Raw genomic sequence first — 10,429 nt, 5'->3', positions numbered from 1 at the left:
GGCCTTAATAGTGTTTCCACCCTATATTATTAAAATAAAATTTATAATTACGCCTAATTACTCCGAGCTATGCCGAATACTACCACTAGTTTATAATAAATACGAAAAAATGAATAATTAAATATAGACTTAACGAATTTACTGCCTAATATCTCGAACTATTTACGTATTTATCAGAACAAGGTCTAGAATGAACAAATCTTTCTGCAAATTGAATGTGACATTTCTTGATTCCATTTATACAACTAAGAAGATCAAAAAAAGTGATCTTAGATTTTTCAGAAAACCTAAAAGTTAGAATCTACTCACCAAGCTACAAGTTAGAAAATATTGGGAAAGCATGCAAAGGGATCTTATTTCGCGCCGGATGTGATACATCAAAGGAAAAGAAGAACACTTCGAGAAAAGATTAGAAGTATTACACGACTTGAATAAGAAATCAATTAATATTAATGAGTCTCTCGAAGACCTTCTGGATGACAAAACTATGGGTGCAGTTATAGGAAGGAAATCCAAACTTGTAAATACAAATGCCTAGAAAAAAGTCATCAAGCTTGAAAAGAGCCGATTTACTTAAAAATGCCAAATGGATCTATATCAGATATTCTGAATGATTTAATAAAGGAAGCAACTAGATACTTCATGGACAAATATAGGTGCAAAGGTAACATTGGCAAATTTTTGTATTTTTTATCAAAAGTGGCAATCATCGGTCAGGGTATGGAATACTCAAAACCTAGGATATCTTAATTCTATCGACAATGTTAGATAAAAATTGAAAGGAATCGATGACAATCTAGCAGAGATGCAAAGAACTGAGAAGAAGAAGAAGGGGTTCAAGGGAAGAAAAGATGAATGAGGAATTTTATTTAAGTGCCAGATGTCGTGCAGATAACATAATATTCCAAATACTATTAATTAGGGAAAACGCATCATAGTCCAAAAATGATATCTCCATATTTTCATAATATTAATGTGGTTTTGTTCTTTTATCCAAGTTACTATGTAACTCATTTCTAGGGTATCTATAATCATAATTGTTTATATTGTAATTATAAATTTAAAGGTAAACACCTTGTTTTTAATGTTTAATATTATTTACCTTTTAGATTTAATATATAGGTATGTAATAGTGATAGCAGTAGGATGGGTTTCAAATGTAATACCTTCTACAAAAACATTACAGAAAACAATTAATTGACTACATCTAGTCTTATAAATAAAATTAAGTGTTCTAAACAAGGTATGGTCAAAAATTTTATGGCCAAGGGCATTGTTACTCTCATCCCTAAAAAAGGGAAGGATTCCCGCACAATAGGCAACTAGAGGCCTACAAAATACTGCTTATAAAATTGAACGATAGAATTGTAAAATTTCTCTATTTTATTATCAGTGTGGATCAAAGAGTCGTTTGGCAGATGGCATTCTCTGATAAATTCAAGACAATGTAGACGATTACGTTACTTTACTCATTGACTTTCAAAGTGAATTCTACACAACCTTTCATAGATACATCATTGAACAATTTACCAACTGCACGTTTCTCCTCAAGTTCGTCAACATGATTTCAACAAACTTAAGGCAATCACATTGTTCTCTTGACTTCCCAGGCAAAAAGGAACATTACAAAATTGAACGTGGATGTCTACAAGAAAGTTCTTTGAGTTCAACACTATTTCTTATTACAGTTAATGGTCTTAACGAAAAAATATCTTCTTCTGAAATAATAAAAGGAATGAGCTCTCAGCTCTGATATGGGAAAAATAAAGACTCAGCTATATGCAAACGACTTAACCATCTTTCTTACAGGTACCCGAAGCGCTAGCAAGGACTCAATTGACACCCTACTAGATGTAATGAACAACTTCAAAAATAATTCCGGTATCGAAATAAATAAAGAAAAAAAACACAAGTCGTTACATCGTTGAGTGCTTACATTAAAGAAAATTTTTCGAGTTTTGAAGTCGTAAAATAAGAAAAATTATTGTGGATTTCAATCACTGCTGATATTATTTCGTTGTCCGAACAGAATGAAAAAAATTATCATAAAAATATTGATAAACTTGTCCAAATTCTTCACGGACTTTATCGCGATAGACTAGATAAACTCAAAGCGTGGAATGTTTGCATATTTTTTAGGATTGTCCATTTATTGGGATCCTTGTCAAACTCGATACAAAGCTGTGAAAGAAGAATGTGAATCAAAAAACAATTAATTTGGGGTGATACAAAGCCTTACATATCTTAAATCAGACAAAACTCTTCTTGATGATTGCCACCCGAATAAAAAGCTGGTTTAATTCACGCACGAATCACTTATTCTATGATCGAATATTTATGGGTCCAGGTGAAGTCACAACGGTATTAAATATATGGACGTATAATGCACATGGTATACTATTTTATTATTGATAACTAGGACGTACCCGCATTGTATATGTTTTATTTCGAATTATATATTTATGCTTTAAATCATTCCAGAATTTAGTAAAACTTGTCGATTGACAACTTTGAAGTTCTTCCATCCCTTTGGACATTATAATTAGAATACTTAGAAATATGTTCCTCCTTTAACCATAATGAAGATACATACTGAGACTAACTCGCTAATCCTTTTCTTTTCCTTTTATTTAATTCGTATTGAATATACGTTCTCCCTTTTTCCGTTTGTAGGGGAGGGGGGGCGGGATGGGCAAATAGTTTAGGACTTCTTAAAATATGGTTGAATACTCTCCCTGTCGGATTGACCTGTGTACTGGGGGTAGTGTAAGATTGTTAAAAAATTATGTCAATTCATCTAATTCATCCAAGGAACCCCTTTAATGGCAAAAAAATCAGTGACTCTCATGGTACCTCCACAAAATTTGAGGGCTTTGAACTAGTTTGTGGTGTTAGAGGGGTTCCTCAGTTGTATTGTATGAATTGGGGTGGTTTTTAACAATCCCACACTGCCCCTGGGACACTGGCCAATCTGAGGGCAGAGAGTATTGAACCAAATAATTTACCGAATAATTTGAGTATGTTCAGAAAGACCTCAAAAAAATCACATTCAACAAAATAATTTAAGATACCTTATGGGTTTCTCAATTTCTAACCAAAAAATCAAAAATCTCGATAGAAAAAAACAATAATAATAATGGAACTATGTAGCTGAATGAACAACACGCTTGGGAGAAATTATTAACTTGAGCTCAATGTGCATAGGTTTGCGTTTCAATCGTTCCTTGAGAAAAAATGTACTGAATATATTTGGACTTCCAAGACAATTACTTGTTCAAATGAAGTATTTGTATTGCAATAATGTTTACTACTACTTATTAAGTGCAACTTCATTCGACATATTAAAGGAACATTTAAAAAAATGATTTTCAACGATTTTCAAAAAAAAAAAGAATCATTTTTATTCTTAGAAATTGAAAGAGGGTTCTAATTTCAAAAAATGATAAAGTTCTGACCACAAATGTATTTATCCTTTGTGTGTTATCACTAAAAATTGTCTTATCTCCTTTTGTAGAAAAGAATTTTCTTCGTTCAAAATTTCAAATACTCAGTAACTGTTAAGTACAAATTAATAAATAGAAAATATCGGTAATGTAGTTGTGAATAAAGTATGTAAAACAAATAATGAATAGGAAAAGTAAGTTATGAAAAAATTGAAATTGATTGTAGCTTTATTGCAAAGTAACTCTTCGTGGGAGCAATTTGTGGTCAATAAATATTGGATTTGCAATTTTATTGTAGTGTGCTGAATGGTGCAATCTTCTCTTTTATTTCTTTAAAATCTAAGAAAAACTATTACAAGTAGATTTAATCATTTAGATAAGACTGTCCCATTTTTGAGGCAATATTTTTCTCCCCCTGCAGAAAAACCTTATTTTTTAACACAGAACGACACTTTCATGACAATGATTTAATATCCAGTTTTAATTATCTAATTAGATTTTTTATTAATTCATAACCACATGCGTGTATGTATATCTTATCACGGAATTCTATACTCATAGAAAACTCACGCCATTTTCACGTTGTAGGATGTGGGGAATTTTTTTTTTTTTTTCAGAAGTTAACAGTAATTTATTTATCAGAACAATCAACCTTCTATGTAATATAAAATTAAGATAATTTATTTCCTTGCCTCTGTAGAATAAAACAATATAAATAAAAAAAGAAGGATTTTATTTTTGTCTAAATTTTATTGATTAGAAGATAGTTTAATTATTTTTTTATATGAACTCAAGCAGAGTTTTTATTTTATTTGACATCCTTCCGGTCCCGTCAATTTTTCTCCAAAAAACTCAACTCTTTGAGCAGTAATCACTTCATCCACTAAGAGAACAACTCTCTTTTTGGGCATCTGATAATGACTAAAATGTTGAAGACAATCATTCTTTTGATGAAGATGATTACCTCACATTGATTGTAAACTCAGAAGTAAGTTTATTAAGATGATTAGGCGAAGGTAAAGTTACACCATCAATGGATATCTGGGGATATACTGCAAGTCTCCGGGTTGTCTCAATTTCAATAACAAAATAAATTTCCATGTCCAAAATAACTATTTATCTGTGTTTTGTGCGTTATAGGCATTAAGGACACTAAAGGACTCTTGTCAAGGAAAAAAATTACTTCAGGTAAGAGTTGAAGCGGAGTTGACCATAGTAGGATTGAACACCAACGTTACAATGATGGATTTTGGGGGAGAATGAGAAATTTCTTTGTTCCTCACTGTATTATACACTCTATTTTTCTTTGTATAACTCTTTACTTTAATAATATAATTATAGGATGATTTAATATAAGATATTTATACGCAAAAGCAGAAAAGAATATGCTTTCTAGACAAAAATATCGAGAAAAGAGAGGCTAGTCTAAAATCATCCTCCACTTGTTTTCCAATAACAAAAGAGACTCAAAACTATTAAATAAATCCCTCATTATGGAGGAGGCTTAAAATGGTCTAGTAATATAGTTATCCATACAGACAATACACATCAAAGTCCACCTTATAAATTGAATTGATATCAATGTGATTGAGGTGAGTTATTTTTACGTTATATACATAAAGAACAATTAGCATTGATATAGAGTTCTTAAAATTTATGTCAATTTTATTGTCAAAATAAAACATTTAAATGACGCAATTATTATGCTCGTTCAACAATTTGGCAGGTACTGAAATATGTTTCTTTTGGGGTTTCCTTCTTACCCAGTTCATTTACGGCAATATAAAAAATCTTCACCAACAGAGGATTAAGGGACATACTATTTCATAAGCAAATTTTAGAATTTAATATTAGCAGGAGTAGCCGAAGCTTCCAACTAGCCGTCGACCAACTAACAGACAAAATTATTTTAACAAAAGAAATATATGGACTTCTGTTTATCTAAACATTTATTTAAATATTACATGCTGAGCTTGATCTACACACCCTGGTTACTACATTGGGATGTCTTGATCAATATTAATAGTGAAGTCTACACGAGGAGTTTTTTTTATTCACTATGCTGATTAATTCTATCATAAAGAGATAACATACATGAAATAAATTTGATTATAATAATAGGTAAGATAATACTTTTTATTTTACTTTTGGAGTTGTGCCAACTGCATCTATTTTAAAGAATACTCCATTTATGTTTAACAATAATTTTGTAGAAATTGTTAGAAATGATGAATACAATTTTTTCTTCATTTCAAAGAGTTGAACACGAGATAGTATTAAACTTATTGGTAGGTATATAAAATATATCGTTTTTGTTCTTTATTAACCATTTCATTATTATAATTAAGTTCAATTGTAAAAGTAATTAATTAATCGACCAATTATATTTCGTATTAGTTCTTTGGGTTTTTTTTTTAGTCCTTTTAGCTGTTTACTTGTTTTGAACATTGAACACATGATTGATGCAATCATTGTCAGAGAAGAGGATGTTGAAAAATGTATTTCCGCGGTTGAATCATCTTTCAAGGTGGCATCAATTCTCTAGTACTTTAACCTGGGATTTTAAAAGAGATTTTTATTTAACTTGCACATATTTTTAAATAATCATGTAACATTTCAAATCAATTTGAAGTGTACTTTTTGATTAACAAAACTTCAAAGTTCGATAATGTAATAATATCCTGTAAAAATTCAACGCCTATATATTTTCTGGTGTGTGGTAATGTGAGGATACTTCGCTCAATTAGTTATATTAAACCATTTTTACCATGTTTCAGTTCAATAAGAGTTTTAACAAAATTATTTAATTTATGAGCCTCATTTTCGTCGTCATGTTATTTGCGAAATAATTGTTGACATTTAATATGAACCAAATAATTGACCAATTTATATTCTCGGACAGTGTCCAAAATTGTGAATTCCTACAAATTCAACTAAATATCCAAATAAATGGCTAGATATTGAAGATAAATAGCTGTAGATGAGGTAGAAGAGAGGGAGGAACAGACTCACGGTACATAAAATGGAAAGAGAAATCACCCTCACCCCTAGTCAATCAAACTAATAATAGGGATATTATCTGTGCGTCCAACTCCGTCTCAGTAAGGAATATAACGGATCCAGTTCGGCAATATAATATCTTATATTCCATAGTTACCTCCAATATTTGATTCATGTCTAAATTTCTATCAGGAGTCTAACTCTAACCATTTGTCTTAAGGAGTCTCTCTGGGTCCGAATCTCTTCAACTTGGGAAATTTTCAATATTTCGTGTTCTAGCATAAATAACTGTTTTGGAACTCCTAAAATATACTCATACGAAAAATATCAAGTCTGAATGAATAAACGCGACAAATTCACAAGAAGCAATGTGAATGTTTAAGTATAGAGTTTGAAACTTGTTCAAATTTATAAATTTTGGATATTTATTTATTGAGTCTTAAAATCATTATTAACCTCTTTATTCGATATAAAAACTTCTTATTAATATAGGTATTTGTCAATGTGTTTATTTAAAAGAAAATTCTAACATAACGCACGATGTTTCTATAAAGTACATCAACGTAAACGCCTCTTCGATGTTTCTGACGATGCATAACTTACTCTAAAACATTTTTTTTTCCTTTTTTGTATTTTTACAAAAATAAACATTTATATTTTAAATTATTTATTAAATGAAAATTTTAACAAATATTTTCCCTTTTCCATAATGTCAAGACAAATAAGGCAAACAATATATAAATGTCCAAATACTTTTAGATTAAAAAGCTACATGCAACAATGTTATAATATATGTATTTCCAAAAATCAGGTTTTTCATAGAGCTACTAATACTGTACAGCCCCTTATTGCTTGCAAAATAAACTCATGAAGGTGTTATCCATTTAACATACAAAATTTACGTTTTAACATGTCCGTCATTTTTTTAAATGTATTTTCATCTCATCAATGATCTGACTGTTGATGGGTTTAACTTTCAATTAATTGTTATTAATTTGTGTACAATCCAATACTATTATTGAAGAATAAGGCATGAATGTTTTTTCATGCGAGATCACATGGTTACCATGATGCTTCAGGTCGTTTAGGAGGTGTTTGGCCCGCTCCTAACGGACATTTTGTTGCTGTTGAGACATTAATTGGTCTTTTCAAGTACCTCTTGAATTTTCCCCGGCAGCCTTGATTGTCCTGGGCACGGTGGAGTGAGCCAATGACTTATTTTTGTCAAATTTGGTCAATGGCATAGTGGGCTTGTCCTCAAACGACTTCATGGTCAATTCTGGGGTCAGTTTGGTCGGGCTTGTACTTCTGAATTCGATTTTAAGGCTTTCATGGGCTGTCTGACCCTGTGGACGGTGTGCCTCTCGATCCCAACAATCTTGACAATTTCAAGTGTGCTTTGGCAGGGGCAAATCAAAGCAACAATCTGATTACGAATCACTATACCTCTAAATATTAATCTATATCTATAGTAGTGGTACATCCATTTCGCACCGACCCGCTATATTTAAAAGGGAGTTGTGTGTGTGTGTATGCTTGGACAATCTACGACGGGGGTGTCGATTTTTGAGGAGGTTATATAAGGGGGCTTATGCTATACATAAAACCAAAAAACCGTTTTTGCAGCTCTAGGAGACTATACGGGTGAGTTATTTATCAATGAATGATCGGCGTTTCAAAAAAATATCCATACGAATAACTACATTTTCTAAATTTATTCAAAATCAAAAAAGTTATGGGCTAAAAAAGAAATCGGTGAAAATTGAAATTTCGTTTATTTCAGGTGCACAAAAATTGAACTTCCAATGGAATAAGGAATTAGTAAATGGAATAAATTGTGTAGAAATTTGTCTGGATATTCGTCTACATATAAATTTCCCAAATAAAAATGAATGTTGAACTAAAGTATTCATTTTCTGAATAATTTTTCAATTTTTCTCTCTCTTTTTTCCATTTTTTCATCAAACGTCAATTTTAAGTTTTTTGCGTAAAAAAAATGACGACCCAAAGTCTTAACAGGAGTATTTTAAATTTCCAGAACATTATCATTCATAATTTTTTTGTTTTTGCAGGTACAAAAAAATATTGGTAGTTCGTGTCTCTTCTATAATTTCAATGTTATGTCTTGACCAAAGTTGCCAAGATACCAATTATCTATAAAAAGGAGGGATCCATGACGAACGGGAGAAATGAGGAGAAGGAAAGGTGTGGAGGAATAAGGCAAGGCTTGTTTATGAGAACATCTTTATTCTGATTAATACAAAAACATACTCTGGTATATGTATACATAAAATAGATAACTATTGATACTTTTACGTATATATGTATACTATTATACGCGAGTACCCTGCCCGTTCCTGGGAAACACATCGTTCACCCTTACAGATGTTTTAGGAACACAAGCACCCAGCTCGTCCCTGGGAGAAACATCATTTATCCTCGATGTACACTCATCCAACTCTGGATGATCCAGGGGATAAACCATTACACATTCAATAGCCAATGAGGTGAACGGGAGAGTAGGAACATCGGAGAACCAGAACTTCATGGGATGAAATCCCCTTTGAATGATGTGGTCTCTGACACGCACACACACTTCACTTCTTGTATGTGACCATGGTTTTCTTTCTTTCTCCACGAGGCCCAAACTGAGGCACAGCCCGTATTGCTCCGCCTTCCGTAGACGAACGAGCGTTCTCCCTGTCAACGAAAAAGGGCTACCCAACTCCAGCATTGGTAGCTTTGCCGACGATCCCACAGCAGGGAGGTCACGTTATTCAGATACCATCCTCGTCGAAAATGTTGCGTCTTCACGAAGTTGACGATGGTACCAGTTATTTAATAAAGGAGGGATCCATGACGAACGGGAGAAATGAGGAAATATATATACATACAAGGAAATACAATAAAAGAGAATCAGAGGGAAGGAGACACGAATACATTACATACTATTCAATATTTTTTTTTGCAAAGTTAGTGTAAAAAAGTTTGTTGCAATTTTTTTCGCCAATTTCGATTTGGGAATTTTTTGAAGTCAATAAAAAATGTACTTTTCACCTGGACAATATTTTAAATGTGTATATGTTGGTATATATTGTCGATTGCCTTACTTAACCAGATTGATATAGTGTGAAGAATCTAAGAGAATTACAATTGGAATTATTAGGTTTTTTTTTGACAACAACGATTCATTCGTATAATAATTATTAGTATACGCAGCAGTGATGTGCAAGTTAACTTATCTTTTTAACTTATTAAGTTAAAGTTAATCATTATCATTTTATTTTTTTATAACTAGTTGAATTAAAATTAATTTCCATTTCTATGAAAATTAACTAGTTAAGTTAAATTTCATTTCGAGTTTTTTTTGTTTTTTCGACTAGGTAAGTCTAAGTTAATTAACTTTAGATTAATTTAAGTTAAATTAACTTACCCAACCTTGGTCAAATTAAAATTTATTTTGATATTAAAAAATAACTATTTCAGTTATTCGATTGAAATATTTATCGAGGCTTTATAATACAGATTATTCTGTCGGTCTTTCTTGCTGAAATTTTCTCCACTTCCAATTGAAAGATCAAGAAAAAAATTCAGATTCAAATTACTACTAAAATAACTAAACAAAAATTTTAGATTTTTAAGCTTCTATATAATTTTTAACTATATGTAAAATTATAAAAATATCGGAGATAATATCAAAACGACATTTTCTACGACACTAAGCACAACTCCTTTTTATGAATTTGATAGGGAATGACCCAGTTGAAAAGTTTAATAAAACAGATAGTGTCGACACAGTGTTAGACTAAATCATCGGAGAACTACAGTTACTTAAAGACAATTTTTTTAGTATTTCAACTTAGAATAACAAAATAAATTCAACTTTAACTAATTAACTTAATCAAGTTAAGCTAAACTTAAGATAATGCAGTTTAAAAAATTAACAAGTTAAGTTAAAAGTTAATTTTGATAAATTAAAAAGTAAC

Source organism: Lepeophtheirus salmonis, chromosome 1 (genome assembly GCF_016086655.4).
Source record: "Lepeophtheirus salmonis chromosome 1, UVic_Lsal_1.4, whole genome shotgun sequence".
NCBI lineage: Eukaryota > Metazoa > Arthropoda > Copepoda > Siphonostomatoida > Caligidae > Lepeophtheirus > Lepeophtheirus salmonis.
The sequence above is the reverse complement of the archived record's forward strand: the minus strand, read 5'-3'. Positions refer to the sequence as shown.